General features: G+C 48.9%; 1 protein-coding gene across 3 annotated transcripts in view; it reads left to right on the forward strand.

The window, feature by feature from the left end:
• LOC135528982 (arf-GAP with GTPase, ANK repeat and PH domain-containing protein 1) overlaps positions 1 to 19,092 on the forward strand; it is a 126,765-nt gene that overhangs the window by 90,677 nt on the left and 16,996 nt on the right. The gene's annotated exons all lie outside the window — the stretch shown is intronic.

The following is a 19,092-nucleotide window of genomic DNA, read 5'->3' on the forward strand; positions in this document are numbered from 1 at the left end:
GATTCTTCCTGAAAATCATTACGTACTACATTTAGATTCTTAACTTGTAGTTTTGAATTCCCACTCCCACTGCGTAAAATAATATTCTGGATTTGTTGAGCTCTCACCTGTTTTGCATTATTTAAGCGGCAGGGAGCCTAGAACAAGGCAGTTCCCCAGTAGGCTGTCATTGTAAATCATTATTAGTTCCTAAGTGACATGCCTAGTTAAATAAAGGTATAACATATAGAAAACATTGTTGGGTTGTTTGAAACTATTCTCCAAACTGGAGTAAACAGCCATCTGTTTGTTCAGGACTGCAATACTGAGGAATATGGATGGGGACAGTTGTAGTGATGGAAACTGGGGACAGTTGTAGTGATGGAAACTGGGGACAGTTGTAGTGATGGAAACTGGGGACAGTTGTAGTGATGGAAACTGGGGACAGTTGTAGTGATGGAAACTGGGGACAGTAGTAGGGATGGAAACTGGGGACAGCAGTGGTGATGGAAACTGGGGACAGTTGTAGTGATGGAAACTGGGGACAGTTGTAGTGATGGAAACTGGGGACAGTTGTAGGGATGGAAACTGGGGACAGCTGGGGACAGCAGTGGTGATGGAAACTGGGGACAGTTGTAGTGATGGAAACTGGGGACAGTTGTTGATGAAATGGGGACAGTTGTAGTGATGGAAACTGGGGACAGTTGTAGTGATGGAAACTGGGGACAGCAGTTGGAAACTGGGGACAGCAGTGGTGATGGAAACTGGGGACAGTAGTGGTGATGAAACTGGGGACAGCAGTGGTGATGGAAACTGGGGAAGTAATTTTGAAACTAGTGGTGATGGAAACTGGGGACAGCAGTGGTGATCAGAAACTGGGGACTGTCAGTGGTGATGGAAACTGGGGACAGCAGTAGTGATGGAAACTGGGGACAGCAGTGGGGATGGAAACTGGGGACAGCAGTGGGGATGGAAACTGGGGACAGTTGTAGTGATGGAAACTGGGGACAGCAGTGGTGATGGAAACTGGGGACAGCAGTGGTGATGGAAACTGGGGACAGCAGTGGTGATGGAAACTGGGGACAGCAGTAGTGATGGAAACTGGGGACAGTAGTGGTGATGGAAACTGGGGACAGCAGTAGTGATGGAAACTGGGGACAGTTGTAGTGATGGAAACTGGGGACAGTAGTGGTGATGGAAACTGGGGACAGCAGTGGTGATGGAAACTGGGGACAGTAGTGGTGATGGAAACTGGGGACAGCAGTGGTGATGGAAACTGGGGACAGCAGTGGTGATGGAAACTGGGGACAGCAGTGGTGATGGAAACTGGGGACAGTAGTGGTGATGGAAACTGGGGACAGCAGTAGTGATGGAAACTGGGGGCAGTTGTAGTGATGGAAACTGGGGGCAGCAGTGGTGATGGAAACTGGGGACAGCAGTGGTGATGGAAACTGGGGACAGTAGTGGTGATGGAAACTGGGGACAGTAGTGGTGATGGAAACTGGGGACAGCAGTGGTGATGGAAACTGGGGACAGTAGTGGTGATGGAAACTGGGGACAGCAGTGGTGATGGAAGCTGGGGACAGCAGTGGTGATGGAAACTGGGGACAGCAGTGGTGATGGAAACTGGGGACAGCAGTGGTGATGGAAACTGGGGACAGCAGTGGTGATGGAAACTGGGGACAGCAGTGGTGATGGAAACTGGGGACAGCAGTGGTGATGGAAACTGGGGACAGCAGTGGTGATGGAAACTGGGGACAGCAGTGGTGATGGAAACTGGGGACAGCAGTAGTGATGGAAACTGGGGACAGCAGTAGTGATGGAAACTGGGGACAGTAGTAGTGATGGAAACTGGGGACAGTAGTAGTGATGGAAACTGGGGACAGTTGTAGTGATGGAAACTGGGGACAGCAGTAGTGATGGAAACTGGGGACAGCAGTAGTGATGGAAACTGGGGACAGTAGTAGTGATGGAAACTGGGGACAGTAGTAGTGATGGAAACTGGGGACAGTTGTAGTGATGGAAACTGGGGACAGTAGTAGTGATGGAAACTGGGGACAGTAGTAGGGATGGAAACTGGGGACAGTAGTAGGGATGGAAACTGGGGACAGCAGTAGTGATGGAAACTGGGGACAGTTGTAGTGATGGAAACTGGGGACAGTAGTAGTGATGGAAACTGGGGACAGCAGTAGTGATGGAAACTGGGGACAGTTGTAGTGATGGAAACTGGGGACAGTTGTAGTGATGGAAACTGGGGACAGCAGTGGTGATGGAAACTGGGGACAGCAGTGGTGATGGAAACTGGGGACAGCAGTGGTGATGGAAACTGGGGACAGCAGTGGTGATGGAAACTGGGGACAGCAGTGGTGATGGAAACTGGGGACAGCAGTGGTGATGGAAACTGGGGACAGCAGTGGTGATGGAAACTGGGGACAGCAGTGGTGATGGAAACTGGGGACAGCAGTGGTGATGGAAACTGGGGACAGCAGTGGTGATGGAAACTGGGGACAGCAGTAGTGATGGAAACTGGGGACAGTAGTAGTGATGGAAACTGGGGACAGTAGTAGTGATGGAAACTGGGGACAGTTGTAGTGATGGAAACTGGGGACAGCAGTAGTGATGGAAACTGGGGACAGCAGTAGTGATGGAAACTGGGGACAGTAGTAGTGATGGAAACTGGGGACAGTAGTAGTGATGGAAACTGGGGACAGTTGTAGTGATGGAAACTGGGGACAGTAGTAGTGATGGAAACTGGGGACAGTAGTAGGGATGGAAACTGGGGACAGCAGTAGTGATGGAAACTGGGGACAGCAGTAGTGATGGAAACTGGGGACAGTTGTAGTGATGGAAACTGGGGACAGTAGTAGTGATGGAAACTGGGGACAGCAGTAGTGATGGAAACTGGGGACAGTTGTAGTGATGGAAACTGGGGACAGTAGTAGTGATGGAAACTGGGGACAGTTGGTGATGGAAAACATATAGGGACAGTTGTAGTGATGGAAACTGGGGACTCCAAAGTGATGGAAACTGGGGACAGTAGTAGTGATCTGGGGACTGCAATAGTGATGGAAATGGATGGGGACAGTTGTAGTGATGGAAACTGGGGACAGTTGTAGTGATGGAAACTGGGGACAGTTGTAGTGATGGAAACTGGGGACAGCAGTAGTGATGGAAACTGGGGACAGCAGTAGTGATGGAAACTGGGGACAGCAGTAGTGATGGAAACTGGGGACAGCAGTAGTGATGGAAACTGGGGACAGCAGTGGTGACAGTGACAGGGACATTGTAATGATATTGGCAGCAGAGGTGGACAGTGGCAAGAGTTAGCCATTAGAGAGAGGGGGAAGTGAGTATGGAGTAATCAGTGGCGTTTAACATGGTAACAGTGTTAATGTCTGTGGCTCGTAGTCTCACTGGCCCCGGCCCCTCTGCACTTACGTCTGCTGGGCGGTGTAATTATCAGCACACACACACACACACAATTATTGGCAGCCAAGCCCGTGCTCCACCACCAGCCATCATAACAAATTAGAGCTGACTGCTGGCTGCATAAATATCGACTTCCCATTTTCCTCCTGTTCTCATTACTCTCCACAAGCACCTTTTAATTACTGGCCCCTACACCAAACATCTCTAGCTATGGATCCACCCGTTTCCCTTTTACACACACCAAGCATGCACACACACACACATATGCATGCACACACACACACACACACACACACACACACACACACAGATGCATACACGCACCACACACACACACACTCATCTCCCCCTCTCTCCCCTTCCGTCAGTCGGCTAATGCATTTATTGTTATTCATGTACCTATTTATTTGTGTATTTGGGAGGCATGTATCCCCGTCGGGTGGCGCGACCAGGGGAACAGATTACAGAAGGGGTCAATATTATCTCAATTAACCCGGGACACTCGGCTCGGCTTGGCAGAGCTCGCCAGACATTTGTCTCCCGTCATCGCTGCCTATCGATAGGATAGTACTTCATCGGCCATTCCTTAAGTGGCTGTTCAGTGTTCACTACGTCCCTCTACTGTACACTACTGCAGCTTACATGCAGCATGGTGCTCCTGCAGCCTCATGCTGAGTGTCCCATGGTCTGTGAAGTGATGTCTACACACCTGTCTCTGGGATATTTAGGAGATAAGTCACATTGTATGACCTGAGTCGATCATGTACTTGATATGTGTATACTAATACTTGATGTATGCTGAATTAAACGGGTTATCCCTCAGATCTTCACTACGTGAACCACGACACAAAGACTGACATCGGAGTGTCTTGGATTAAAGTATCTAATGTTGGATTGTATGCATTTCATTTTTATTGCCTAAAAAGGTTGGGTCCTGAGGGTTCTACAATATGTTGCTCATATTTCTATAGCTAACTGGTGTCAGTAAAATCCTTGTATGGTAGATGTAGAGGAAAGGTCCGTAGCTACTAGCTAGGTATAGAAGGCCAGTAGCTACTAGCTAGGTATAGAAGGCCAGTAGCTACTAGCTAGGTATAGAAGGCCAGTAGCTACTAGCTAGGTATAGAAGGCCAGTAGCTACTAGCTAGGTATAGAAGGCCAGTAGCCAATAGCTAGGTATAGAAGGCCAGTAGCTACTAGCAGTAGCTGCTAGCTAGGTATAGAAGGTCCAGTAGCTACTAGCTAGGTATAGAAGGGCAGTAGCTACTAGCTAGGTATAGAAGGCCAGTAGCTACTAGCTAGGTATAGAAGGTCCGTAGCTACTAGCTAGGTATAGAAGGCCAGTAGCTACTAGCTAGGTATAGAAGGTCCGTAGCTACTAGCTAGGTATAGAAGGGCAGTAGCTACTAGCTAGGTATAGAAGGCCAGTAGCTACTAGCTAGGTATAGAAGGGCAGTAGCTAGGTATAGAAGGGCAGTAGCTACTAGCTAGGTATAGAAGGCCAGTAGCTACTAGCTAGGTATAGAAGGGCAGTAGCTGCTAGCTAGGTATAGAAGGCCAGTAGCTGCTAGCTAGGTATAGAAGGCCAGTAGCTACTAGCTAGGTATAGAAGGCCAGTAGCTACTAGCTAGGTATAGAAGGTCAGTAGCTACTAGCTAGGTATAGAAGGTCAGTAGCTACTAGCTAGGTATAGAAGGTCAGTAGCTACTAGCTAGGTGTATAGAAGGTCAGTAGCTACTAGCTAGGTATAGAAGGCCAGTAGCTACTAGCTAGGTATAGAAGGCCAGTAGCTACTAGATAGGTATAGAAGGCAAGTAGCCAATAGCTAGGTATAGAAGGCCAGTAGCTACTAGCCAGGTATAAAATGCCAGTAGCTACTAGCTAGGTATAGAAGGTCAGTAGCTACTACCTAGGTATAGAAGGCCAGTAGCTACTAGCTAGGTATAAAATGCCAGTAGCTACTAGCTAGGTATAGAAGGCCAGTAGCTACTAGCTAGGTATAGAAGGCCAGTAGCTACTAGCTAGGTATAGAAGGCCAGTAGCCAATAGCTAGGTATAGAAGGCCAGTAGCTACTAGCTAGGTATAGAAGGGCAGTAGCTGCTAGCTAGGTATAGAAGGCCAGTAGCTACTAGCTAGGTATCCCAGTAGCTACTAGCTAGGTATAGAAGGCCAGTAGCTACTAGCTAGGTATAGAAGGTCCGTAGCTACTAGCTAGGTATAGAAGGGCAGTAGCTGCTAGCTAGGTATAGAAGGCCAGTAGCTACTAGCTAGGTATAGAAGGTCCGTAGCTACTAGCTAGGTATAGAAGGGCAGTAGCTACTAGCTAGGTATAGAAGGCCAGTAGCTACTAGCTAGGTATAGAAGGTCCCGCTACTAGCTAGGTATAGAAGGGCAGTAGCTACTAGCTAGGTATAGAAGGCCAGTAGCTACTAGCTAGGTATAGAAGGGCAGTAGCTGCTAGCCTGGCCAGTAGCTGCTAGCTAGGTATAGAAGGCCAGTAGCTACTAGCTAGGTATAGAAGGCCAGTAGCTACTAGCTAGGTATGGTCAGTAGCCCTAGGTATGGTCAGTAGCTACTAGCTAGGTATAGAAGGTCAGTAGCTACTAGCTAGGTGTATAGAAGGTCAGTAGCTACTAGCTAGGTATAGAAGGCCAGTAGCTACTAGCTAGGTATAGAAGGCCAGTAGCTACTAGATAGGTATAGAAGGCAAGTAGCCAATAGCTAGGTATAGAAGGCCAGTAGCTACTAGCTAGGTATAGAAGGTCAGTAGCTACTACCTAGGTATAGAAGGCCAGTAGCTACTAGCTAGGTATAAAATGCCAGTAGCTACTAGCTAGGTATAGAAGGTCAGTAGCTACTAGCTAGGTGTATAGAAGGTCAGTAGCTACACTGACCCCCCGAAGGTCAGTAGCTCTGGCCAGTAGCTACTAGCTTTCAGTAGCTACTAGCCTAGGTATAGAAGTAATAGGTCTAGGTATAGAAGGCCAGTGTACTAGCTTATAAAATGCAAGTAGACTAGCTAGGTATAGAAGGTCAGTAGCTACTACCTAGGTATAGAAGGGTAGCTACTAGCTAGGTATAAAATGAGTAGCTATAGCTAGGTATAGAAAGGTAGTACTAGCTAGGTATAGAATCCCAGGCTACTAGCTAGGTGTATAGAAGGCAGTAGCTACTAGCTAGGTATAGAAGGCCAGTAGCTACTAGCTAGGTATAGAAGGCCAGTAGCTACTAGCTAGGTATAGAAGGCCATTGCCAGTAGCTACTAGCTAGGTATAGAGGCTACTACCTAGGTATAGAAGGCCAGTAGCTACTAGCTAGGTTAGAGGGAGTAGCTACTAGCTAGGTATAGAAGGCCAGTAGCTACTAGCTAGGTATAGAAGGTCCAGTAGCTACTAGCTAGGAGAGGGAGGCCAGTAGACTAGCTAGGTATAGAAGGTCAGTAGCTACTAGCTAGGTATAGAAGGCCAGTAACTAGCTAGGTATGAAAGTAGCTACTAGGAGGTATAGAAGGGCAGTAGCTGGAGGTATGGAGGGAGCTACTAAGGTATAGAAGGGAGGGTATGGAGAAGGAGGTAGGGCTAGCTAGCTAGGTATAGAAGCAGTAGAGGGTATAGAAGGGCAGTAGCTACTAGCTAGGTATAGAGGGGAGCTAGGTATAGAAGGGCAGTAGCTGCTAGGTATAGAAGGCCAGTAGCTGCTAGCTAGGTATAGAAGGCCAGTAGCTACTAGCTAGGTATAGAAGGCCAGTAGCTACTAGCTAGGTATAGAAGGTCAGTAGCTACTAGCTAGGTATAGAAGGTGGAGCTAGGTAGAAAGTAGCTACTAGAGGTGTATAGAAGGTCAGTAGGAGGGAAGGAGGGACTAGCTAGGTATAGAAGGCCAGTAGCTACTAGATAGGTATAGAGGGTAGATAGCTAGGTATAGAAGGGAGCTACTAGCTAGGTATAGAAGGAGTAGCTACTACCTAGGTATAGAAGGAGGCTACTAGGAGGTATAAAATGAGTAGCTACTAGCTAGGTATAGGGAGTAGCTTGGAGGGTATAGAAGGTCAGTAGCTACTAGCTAGGTGTATAGAAGGTCAGTAGAGCTAGGTATAGAGGCCAGTAGCTACTAGCTAGGTATAGAAGGCCAGTAGCTACTAGCTAGGTATAGAAGGAAGTAGCCAATAGCTAGGTATAGAAGGAGTAGCTACTAGGAGGTATAAAATGCCAGTAGCTACTAGGAGGGAGAAAGAAAGGAGGTTGGAAGGGAGAAAAAAAGTAGAGGGAGGTTGCTAGAAAGAAGTTCAGTAACTACTAGCTAGGTAGGAGGGCTACTAGCTGGAGGGAGAGCTAGGTATAGAAGGCCAGAGGGAGCTAGGTTGGAGGAGAAAGGAGAAGCCAGAGCCAATAGGGTGGCCCGTGGGTTGGAGTGGTCTCTCCCTGGCCCCGTGGTCTCTCCCTGGCCCCGTGGTCTCTCCCTGGCCCCGTGGTCTCTCCCTGGCCCCGTGGTCTCTCCCTGGCCCCGTGGTCTCAAGAGTAATAGATGCAGGAGGGTTGGAGGGACTGATTTAATGAGAGAGGGGTAATTAATGGACTGATTATCTTAATGTTAAATATGGCCAGCAGCAATTACACTGACCTCCCAGGTTGGTCTGGGAGCCTTCCAATTAGGTCCTGTTCTGTTTGGGGGAGGAAAGCAAGGGAGGGGGAGATGTGGGCATTAGTGTTAGGTCCTGTTTGAGGGATGGAGGAGGTTGGGAGGGAGAGATAGGGAGGGTTGGAGGGATGAATGGGAGAGAGAGGGATGAATGGAGAGAGAGAGGGATGAATGGGGAGAAAGAGAGAAAAGAAAGAAAGAGAGAAAGAGAGGGAGGGTTGGAGGGAGAGAGAAAGATAATTACAAAAAAATAATTACTTGACACATTGGAAAGAATTAACAAAAAAACTGAGCAAACTAGAATGCCTTTTGGCCCTAAACAGAGAGTACACAGCGGCAGAATACCTGACTACTGTGACTGACCCAAAATTAAGGAAAGCTTTGACTATGTACAGACTCAGTGAGCAGATCCTTGCTATTTTAAACGGCCGCAGTAGGCAGACATGGCTCTCAAGAGAAGACAGGCTATGTGCACACTGCCCACAAAATGAGGTGGAAACTGAGCTGCACTTCCTAACCTCCTGCCCAATGTATGACCATATTAGAGACACATATTTCCCTCAGATTACACACATCCACAAAGAATTTGAAAACAAATCCAATTTTGATAAACTCCCATATCTACTGGGTGAAATTCCACAGTGTGACATCACAGCAGCAAGATTTGTGACCTGTTGCCACGAGAAAAGGGCAACCAGTGAAGAACAAACACCATTGTAAATACAACCCATATTTATGCTTATTTATTTTATTGTGTGTCCTTTAACCATTTGTACATTGTTAAAACACTGTATATATATATAATATGACATTTGGATTGTCTTTATTGTTTTAAATTTCTGTATGTGGAATGTTTACTGTTAATTTGTATTGTTTATTTCACTTTATATATTCACTTTATATATTATCTACCTCACTTGCTTTGGCAATGTTAACACATGTTTCCCATTCCAATAAAGCCCTTGAATTGAATTGAATTGAAAGAGATGGCGGTTTGGAGGGAGAAGCAGGACATTGGCATGGGAGTATTAAAGACATTTTTCCTCCTCTTCTCTCTGCTCTGTCCCGTTTGGAGCGGAGGGAGGAACCATCTTTGGAGAGATCACACGTAGCTTAGCGCCGCTCGCTGTAGCCTCCATACAGATCTGATAAGAGATGTGACATGATAGGCCTCCCCTGCTGTCCTGCTCTCTCTTCAGACCAATGAGCTTTCCTCAGCCCTCCTCCCTCTCCAAGCTTCTCTCTCTCTCTCTTCAGACCAATGAGCTTTCCTCAGCCCTCCTCCCTCTCCAAGCTTCTCTCTCTCTCTCTCTCTCTTCAGACCAATGAGCTTTCCTCAGCCCTCCTCCCTCTCCCTTCTCTCTCTCTCTCTTCAGACCAATGAGCTTTCCTCAGCCCTCCTCCCTCTCCAAGCTCTCTCTCTTCAGACCAATGAGCTTTCCTCAGCCCTCCCTCCCTCTCCATGCTTCTCTCTCTCTCTCTTCAGACCAATGAGCTTTCCTCAGCCCTCCTCCCTCTCCAAGCTTCTCTCTCTCTCTTCAGACCAATGAGCTTTCCTCAGCCCTCCTCCCTCTCCAAGCTTCTCTCTCTCTCTTCAGACCAATGAGCTTTACTCAGCCCTCCTCCCTCTCCAAGCTTCTCTGTCTGTCTGTTGGTCACTGGGGCCAGGACTCTCTGTCCATGATGTACTTGTCAAATGCAGGGACTGGAGAGATGCTATAGGGAATGTTGTAAATAGTGAAATAAGGGAGTGTTTTGAGAAGGCTGCCAGAATAGTCAGAAGATATGAAAGTGATGGTGAACCCAGTGCAGTGTGTCTGACTCCAGGGGACCAGCCAGCACTGCTCTGCTGTAGCCACAGGCTGCTGTCCTCTAGAGTTCCCTTGACACAATGTGGCAAAAGGCCCCCAAAAACACCAAAATCATCAACCTTCTCTAAGCGTTCACTTAAAACTCTCGCTGCCCGCAGTTAACCATCATCTCCTGGTAGGCTGTGTTTGGTTTGGTCCAGTGACCCCCCCCCCATCTGATGGCTACAGCTCCTGGTAGGCTGTGTTTGGTCTGGCCCGGTGACCCCCTATCTGATGGTCAGTGCTGAGGGCCAGGTCAAGGGCTGCTGAAACTGGCAACAATGACTACTACAGTAGTGACTGGCACTGCTGTGCTGGTGTGGCACCACTAACTCATTATTATCATCAAGCAACTCTCTCATTGTGTTAATGATGTGATGGCTGCCATGGACACCACACCAGGGCCCAGAGGCCCAGAGTCTGGAGGGCCGTTAGCTGCCTGTTTGACGGGAGGCGTGAGCAGGCCTGAGCCAGCAGTAGTGACAGCTCCTCTCATCCAGCCTGCCGGTGACTTTGTGGGATTGTGGCGTTCCTTTGGCGGCCATGTCGCCGTCACTCGACACGACCCTCGACACGCAAACACGCGCTTGTGCCACGCTGACGTTTGGCAGCCTGTCATGGTGGCTGATCGTCTTGACCAGCGCATCAACACGCCTTTGCACGGCCCATCCTCCTGCTCGCAGTTGACCTTTGTTAGCTTCACCCTCTGACTGTTGGGGTCAATGTGTTTGTTTCAGTCTACAGTTGAACTGGGTATCTGAAAGGATTGAAGTGTTGGATAGACTGACTGGTCACCGAGCTTTGTGATGTGGGCGGGGAGGGGAAGTAATTGGTGGTGGACAATAATGGGACAAGGAAAGGGGGAGGGGATGCTAGGAGGCCTCACCTTAATTAGACAGCTGAAGGATGGAGGGAAGGAGAGAAAAGAGGAGAGGGGAACAGCCAGCCATCCCAGGCACGCCATCATTCCACAGACACACGACCAGCTCCTCAGCGCCCAGCCCTACGACACACTTTACGTCAGCCTGCCTCATGACAAATGTCCAGCTAGTAATAATTCAACAGAAGGCCCAGCGTGCCTCACGGAGGGCAGAGAGAACAGAGATAAGCCTTTATGGGAATAGATTAGTCTTGTTCCCCTAAGAAAGGGCAGCGGTAACACATTTAAAATTAGACCAGACAAGGCTTTTAATCTGGACCGGGTGCAGGTGTGGGGGGGGTGAGGCCCACCCTCCAGAAAGCAGTGGGATTGGGCCCCAGGGACCAGAGGGGACAGGGGCCCACACAGGATAATTATCCCCCAGGGTAGAGGTGTGCTGGGGCTCTCCTCGGTGTCTGTGTGCGTTTGCTTGGATGTGTGTGTGCACACTTTCAAGTCTTTGTGCGCGCACTTTTGTGCATGCTGCCTGTGAGTGCTGTCCCAGACGAAGAGCTGTAGATCGCCTGGGTCTTTAAGGTCCATTTAATATGTTAGTTAACTAGCTGGTCCTTCTCTCTTGGTGAGGTCTGTTTAATCTGTTAGTTAACTATCTGGTCCTTCTCTCTTGGTGAGGTCTGTTTAATCTGTTAGTTAACTAGCTGGTCCTTCTCTCTTGGTAAGGTCTGTTTAATCTGTTAGTTAACTATCTGGTCCTTCTCTCTTGGTGAGGTCTGTTTAATCTGTTAGTTAACTATCTGGTCCTTCTCTCTTGTTGAGGTCTGTTTAATCTGTTAGTTAACTAGCTGGTCCTTCTCTCTTGGTGAGGTCTGTTTAATCTGTTAGTTAACTAGCTGGTCCTTCTCTCTTGTTGAGGTCTGTTTAATCTGTTAGTTAACTAGCTGGTCCTTCTCTCTTGGTGAGGTCTGTTTAATCTGTTAGTTAACTAGCTGGTCCTTCTCTCTTGGTGAGGTCTATTTAATCTGTTAGTTAACTAGCTGGTCCTTCTCTCTTGGTGAGGTCTGTTTAATCTGTTAGTTAACTAGCTGGTCCTTCTCTCTTGGTGAGGTCTATTTAATCTGTTAGTTAACTAGCTGGTCCTTCTCTCTTGGTGAGGTCTGTTTAATCTGTTAGTTAACTAGCTGGTCCTTCTCTCTTGTTGAGGTCTGTTTAATCTGTTAGTTAACTAGCTGGTCCTTCTCTCTTGGTGAGGTCTGTTTAATCTGTTAGTTAACTAGCTGGTCCTTCTCTCTTGGTGAGGTCTATTTAATCTGTTAGTTAACTAGCTGGTCCTTCTCTCTTGGTGAGGTCTATTTAATCTGTTAGTTAACTAGCTGGTCCTTCCCTCAACCCCACAGCATCATCTTTATCCCTCTGATAGGAGCCAGCCATTCCCTGTGATGCCCTGCATTTTTTTAAATCTCTCTCTCACACACATACACACACACACACACTTATCTGACAGGCAGGGACCACAGCGTAAACGTTCAAAATAATTGGCTTCCTACATTGTAATTCCTCTGTAAAAAGGGAGCTGCCCTTGATTAAATTAGACCCTGATAGACATTCATTTTTACATGACTGGCTGCTTACTATCTCTCCCCGTAATCCTGTCCCCAACTAGGTTAACAAGGCTTCCAATTTACTATTGACATTAAACTGGCTGACGAGCCAATCAGAGAGCCATTCATCCCAGGCTGATGCAGTCGTCGTGAGGAGGGATGCTAATAAGGGAAGACTAAGGGTCTATTATTTATGGCTGACTCATCAGATGATCTGGTCAACGAGATGACCTCATCTAGGGTTTCATCCCCCAAATTAATAATGAAGAAATGCATAATAATGTGTGTCTGGCTGTGAGTCTCTCTCTCTTTCTCCCTGTGTCTCTCTCTCCCTGTGTCTGTGTCTCTCTCCCTCTATCTGCCTCGCTCTTTCCCTCGGTCTGTCTCTTTCTTTCCCTCTCTCTCCCTCTTGTCTGTCTCTCTCTCCCTGTGTCTGTGTCTCTCTCCCTCTATCTGCCTCGCTCTTTCCCTCGGTCTGTCTCTTTCTTTCCCTCTCTCTCCCTCGTCTGTCTGTCTCTCTCTCCCTCTGTCTGTGTCTCTCTCCCTCTATCTGCCTCGCTCTTTCCCTCTCTCTCCCTCGGTCTGTCTCTTTCTTTCCCTCTCTCTCCCTCTTGTCTGTCTCTCTCTCCCTCTGTCTGTGTCTCTCTCCCTCTATCTGCCTCGCTCTTTCCCTCTCTCTCCCTCGTCTGTCTGTCTCTCTCTCCCTCTGTCTGTGTCTCTCTCCCTCTATCTGTCTGCTCTTTCCCTCTCTCCCTCGGTCTGTCTCTTTCTTTCCCTCTCTCTCCCTCGTCTGTCCCTCTCTCTCCCTCGTCTGTCTCTCTCTCTCCCTCTGTCTGTGTCTCTCTCCCTCTATCTGCCTCGCTCTTTCCCTCTCTCTCCCTCGGTCTGTCTCTTTCTTTCCCTCTCTCTCCCTCGTCTGTCCCTCTCTCTCCCTCGTCTGTCCCTCTCTCTCCCTCGTCTGTCTCTCTCTCTCCCTCTGTCTGTGTCTCTCTCCCTCTTGTCTGTCTCTCTCTCCCTCTCTCTCCCTCGGTCTGTCTCTTTCTTTCCCTCTCTCTCCCTCTTGTCTGTCTCTCTCTCTCCCTCCCACTCGCTCTTTCCATCTGTCTGTCTCTCTCCCCCTCTCTCCCTCTGTCTGTGTCTCTTTCTCTCTCTCCCTCTGTCTGTGTCTGTCTTTTTCTCCCTCGGTCTGCCTCCCTCCCCCTCTCCCTCTTTCTCCCTCCTCCCTCTCTCCCTCTCTCTCCCTTGCTCCCTCTGTCTCTCTCCCTCTGTCTCTCTCCCTCTGTCTCTCTCCATCTGTCTCTCTCCCTCTGTCTGTCTCTCTCTGTCTTTGACTCTCTCCCTCTCTCTCGCTCTTTCTGTCTGTCTCTCCCTCCCGCTGTCTGTGTCTGTCTTTCTCTCCCTCGGTCTGCCTCCATCTCCCTCCCTCTCTCTCTATCTCTCTCCCTTGCTCTGTCTGTCTCTCTCCCTCTCTCTCCCTCCCTTTGTCTGTCTGTCTCTCTCTCCCTCTCTCTCACTCTCTCTGTCTGTCTCTCTCTCTGTCTGTCTCTCTCTCTCCATATGTCTCCCTCCCTCTCCCTCTGTCTGTCTCTCTCCCTCTGTCTGTCTCTCTCCCTCTGTCTGTCTCTCTCCCTCTGTCTGTCTCTCTCTCTCCCTCCCTCTCCCTCTGTCTCTCTCTCTCCCTCCCTCTCCCTCTGTCTGTCTCTCTCCCTCTGTCTCTCTGTATGTGTCTCTCTCCCTCTCTCTCCCTCTGTCTCTCTCTCCCTCTCTCTCCCTCTGTATATGTCTCTGTCTCTCTCTCCCATTGTCTGTTTCTGTCTCTCTCTCCCCCTGTCTGTCTCTCTCTCCCCCTCTCTCTCCCTCTGTCTGTGTGTCTCTCTCTTTCGACCTCTCTCTCCCTCTGTCTGTGTCTCTGTCTCTCTTACCCTCTGTCTGTCTCTCTCCCTCCCTCTGTCTGTCTGTCTCTCTCCCTCTGTCTCTGTCTCTCTCCCTCTGTCTCTCTCTCTCCCTCTGTCTGTCTCTCTCTCTCCCTCTGTCTGTGTCTCTGTCTCTCTCCCTCTCTCTCTCCCTCTGTCTGTCTCTCTCTCTCCCTCTGTCTGTGTCTCTGTCTCTCTCCCTCTGTCTGTCTCTCTCTCTCCCTCTCTCTCCCTCTGTGTGTCTGTCTCTCCCTCTGTGTCTGTATTATCTCTCTCATTTCCCCATTCCTGAAGCACAGATTAGTCTGTATATGGATAATAAGTGAAGTGGTAGGTAGCTGGCCTTTCTGTAATTGATGTAGTTGTCCTGAGTTCTCCTTGTTGTCTTGGTAATGTGTTGACTGAATTGGTTCACTGTTAGTACAGACCCTGGCTGGTAAACACTTTAAACAGACCACAACAGATCTACCAGGGCTAACTGAGAAAGAGGTCTTATTTACTCCCAATTCAATTGAATATTCCCACAGTTTGATGGTTTGGAAATGAGATGAAGTGAATTCAGTGTGAAACGTGACAGGCTGTATCTATCTGATTGTGTAATGTATCTATCGTTTGTTTCATTTGATTGTCCCATAAAGCTTGCTGTCTATATGCAGTCCTATGTGATGTAAAACCTTAATCTTAGTTGAAAAATATGAATACTTGGAAATAAAATGATCCTCTAAAACAGTTGAATTTAAAACAGTGATGATATGTGATGTAAAACAGTTGAATCTGAGCTGTAATGACGTGACTGTTTCTAGGAGGGTGATGATATGTGATGTAAAACAGTTGAATCTGAGCTGTAATGACGTGACTGTTTCTAGGAGGGTGATGATATGTGATGTAAAACAGTTGAATCTGAGCTGTAATGACGTGACTGTTTCTGGGAGGGTGACGATATGCACCATTGGAGCTGTGGAACTGTTCTGTTTCAACCAGGTCCCCTGTGAGAAGCTTCAGAAAAGGGGTACAAATGTCCGTTAAAACACCTTCTAATCCCACTCATCTGCATCGGGGCTAATATGAACAGAAATGTCAATGGGTCTGGACTCTCTCAGGACTTACTGGTCGGGTCACAAGGTAGGTAGGCAGCCAGGTTTGTGCTCAGCCAGACACTGTCCCTCTCCCCCTGCACTCTCTCTCCTTTCCCTTACCTCTCTCCTTCCCTCCTACCTCTCTCTCCTTTCCCTTACCTCTCTCCTTCCCCCTACCACTCTCTCTCCTTTCCCTTACCTCTCTCCTTCCCTCCTACCTCTCTCTCCTTTCCCTTACCTCTCTCCTTCCCCCTGCACTCTCTCTCCTTTCCCTTACCTCTCTCCTTCCCTCCTACCTCTCTCTCCTTTCCCTTACCTCTCTCCTTCCCCCTACCTCTCTCTCTCCTTTCCCTTACCTCTCTCCTTCCCCCTACCTCTCTCTCTCCTTTCCCTTACCTCTCTCCTTCCCCCTACCTCTCTCTCTCCTTTCCCTTACCTCTCTCCTTCCCCCTACCTCTCTCTCTCCTTTCCCTTACCTCTCTCCTTCCCCCTACCTCTCTCTCTCCCTTCCTCACTTCTCTCCCTTTTGACCTTTCCCCTCTTATCTGCTCTTCATGCCACTACTGGAGCGTGCTCTGTCTCCCTCTACCTCTCTCTCCTTCCCTCCCTCTTCCCCTCCCTCTCTCTCTCCTCCTCCCTCCATCCTTTCCTCTCTCTCCTCCTCCCCCTCTCTCTCCTCCTCCTCCCTCCCTCCTTTCCCTCTCTCTCCTCCTCCTCTCTCTCTCTCCTCCTCCCACCCTCCTTTCCTCTCTCTCCTCCTCCCTCCCTCTCTCCTCCTCCCTCTCTATCTCCTCCTCCCTCCTTTCCTTTCTCTCCCTCCTCCCCCCCTCCTCCTCCTCCCTCTCTATCTCCTCCTCCCTCTCTATCTCCCTCCTCCCTCCCTCCTTTCCTCTCTCTCCCTCCCTCCCCTCCCTCTCCCTCCTCCTCCTCCTCCTCCTCCTCCCTCTCCCTCCTCCCTCCCTCTCTCCTCCTCCCTCTCTATCTCCTCCTCCCTCCCTCCTTTCCCTCTCTCTCTCTCCTCCCTCCATCCCTCCCTCCTTTCCTCTCTCTCCTCCCTCTCCTCCTCCCTCCCTCTCTCCTCCTCCCTCCTATCTCCTCCCCCTCCTCCTTTCCTCTCTCTCCTCCTCCCTCCCTCTCCTCTCCTCCCTCCCTCCTTTCCTCTCTCTCTCCTCCTCCCTCCTCTCTCCTCCTCCCACCCTCCTTTCCTCTCTCTCCTCCTCCTCTCTATCTCCTCCTCCCTCCTTTCCTCCTCCCTCCTCCTCCCTCCCTCTTCTCCTCCCTCCCTCTCTATCTCCTCCCTCCCTCCCTCCCTCCTTTCCTCTCTCTCTCCTCCTCCCTCCATCCTTTCCTCTCTCTCCTCCTCCCTCTCTATCTCCTCCCCCCTCCTTTCCTCTCTCTCCTTCTCCCTCTCTCTCTCCTCCTCCCTCCCTCCTTTCCTCTCTCTCTCCTCCTCCCTCTGTCTCTCCTCCTCCCACCCTCCTTTCCTCTCTCTCCTCCTCCCGCTCTCTCTCCTCCTCCCTCCCTCTCTCTCTCCTCCTCCCTCCCTCTCTCTCTCCTCCTCCCTCCCTCTCTCCTCCTCCATCCCTCCTTTCCTCTCTCTCTGCTCTTCATACCACTACTGGAGCATTGTGATTCAGCTGAGGGCACTTCCCATCAGCTTTGCCCATTTTCCCCCAGCCAGCCAATCAGGGAGCAGTATCAAGCCAGGCAACGGCTCAGTAACAGAGACACTAATCTGTTCATCATAAAAAAGAGCTGAGCTTAATTATCTGTGACTATCCAAGGGCAGCTAACGACCAAAGTGTAATTGATTTCAGACCCCTTGTTTTTTGGGGGGGGGGGTCTAGGGTATTTTTACCTTGTAAGACAATAGTATCTATCTGCTCTCTATTTTACAGCTATTCTGTCTGTCTGCCTCTTCTTTCTGTGGTACCATGTGTACCTTGTTCCCTCTTCCCTCTCTGTATGTGTTGTTCCCTCTAGTGACTACCTCTCTGTATGTGTTGTTCCCTCTAGTGACTACCTCTCTGTATGTGTTGTTCCCTCTAGTGACTACCTCTCTCCTCTCTGTTTGTGTTGTTCCCTCTAGTGACTACCTCTCTGTATGTGTTGTTCCCTCTAGTGACTACCTCTCTGTATGTGTTGTTCCCTCTAGTGACTACCTCTCTCCTCTCTGTTTGTGTTGTTCCCTCTAGTGACTACCTCTCTGTATGTGTTGTTCCCTCTAGTGACTACCTCTCTGTATGTGTTGTTCCCTCTAGTGACTACCTCTCTGTATGTGTTGTTCCCTCTAGTGACTACCTCTCTGTATGTGTTGTTCCCTCTAGTGACTACCTCTCTGTATGTGTTGTTCCCTCTAGTGACTACCTCTCTCCTCTCTGTTTGTGTTGTTCCCTCTAGTGACTACCTCTCTGTATGTGTTGTTCCCTCTAGTGACTACCTCTCTGTATGTGTTGTTCCCTCTAGTGACTACCTCTCTCTATGTGTTGTTCCCTCTCGTGACTACCTCTCTGTATGTGTTGTTCCCTCTAGTGACTACCTCTCTGTATGTGTTGTTCACTCTAGTAACAACCTCTCTATTTGTGTTGTTCCCTCTAGTGACTACCTCTCTGTATGTGTTGTTCCCTCTAGTGACTACCTCTCTGTATGTGTTGTTCCCTCTAGTGACTACCTCTCTGTTTGTGTTGTTCCCTCTAGTGACTACCTCTCTGTATGTGTTGTTCCCTCTAGTGACTACCTCTCTGTATGTGTTGTTCCCTCTAGTGACTACCTCTCTGTATGTGTTGTTCCCTCTAGTGACTACCTCTCTGTATGTGTTGTTCCCTCTAGTGACTACCTCTCTCCTCTCTGTTTGTGTTGTTCCCTCTAGTGACTACCTCTCTGTATGTGTTGTTCCCTCTAGTGACTACCTCTCTCCTCTCTGTTTGTGTTGTTCCCTCTAGTGACTACCTCTCTGTATGTGTTGTTCCCTCTAGTGACTACCTCTCTGTATGTGTTGTTCCCTCTAGTGACTACCTCTCTGTATGTGTTGTTCCCTCTAGTGACTACCTCTCTGTATGTGTTGTTCCCTCTAGTGACTACCTCTCTATTTGTGTTGTTCCCTCTAGTGACTACCTCTCTGTATGTGTTGTTCCCTCTAGTGACTACCTCTCTGTATGTGTTGTTCCCTCTAGTGACTACCTCTCTGTATGTGTTGTTCCCTCTAGTGACTACCTCTCTGTATGTGTTGTTCCCTCTAGTGACTACCTCTCTGTATGTGTTGTTCACTCTAGTAACAACCTCTCTATTTGTGTTGTTCCCTCTAGTGACTACCTCTCTCCTCTCTGTTTGTGTTGTTCCCTCTAGTGACTACCTCTCTGTATGTGTTGTTCCCTCTCGTGACTACCTCTCTCTCTGTATGTGTTGTTCCCTCTAGTGACTACCTCTCTGTATGTGTTGTTCCCTCTAGTGACTACCTCTCTGTATGTGTTGTTCCCTCTAGTGACTACCTCTCTGTATGTGTTGTTCCCTCTAGTGACTACCTCTCTGTATGTGTTGTTCCCTCTAGTGACTACCTCTCTCCTCTCTGTTTGTGTTGTTCCCTCTAGTGACTACCTCTCTGTATGTGTTGTTCCCTCTCGTGACTACCTCTCTCCTCTCTGTTTGTGTTGTTCCCTCTAGTGACTACCTCTCTGTATGTGTTGTTCCCTCTCGTGACTACCTCTCTGTATGTGTTGTTCCCTCTAGTG

Source organism: Oncorhynchus masou, unplaced genomic scaffold, assembly GCF_036934945.1.
Source record: "Oncorhynchus masou masou isolate Uvic2021 unplaced genomic scaffold, UVic_Omas_1.1 unplaced_scaffold_1068, whole genome shotgun sequence".
Taxonomy (NCBI): Eukaryota; Metazoa; Chordata; class Actinopteri; order Salmoniformes; family Salmonidae; genus Oncorhynchus; species Oncorhynchus masou.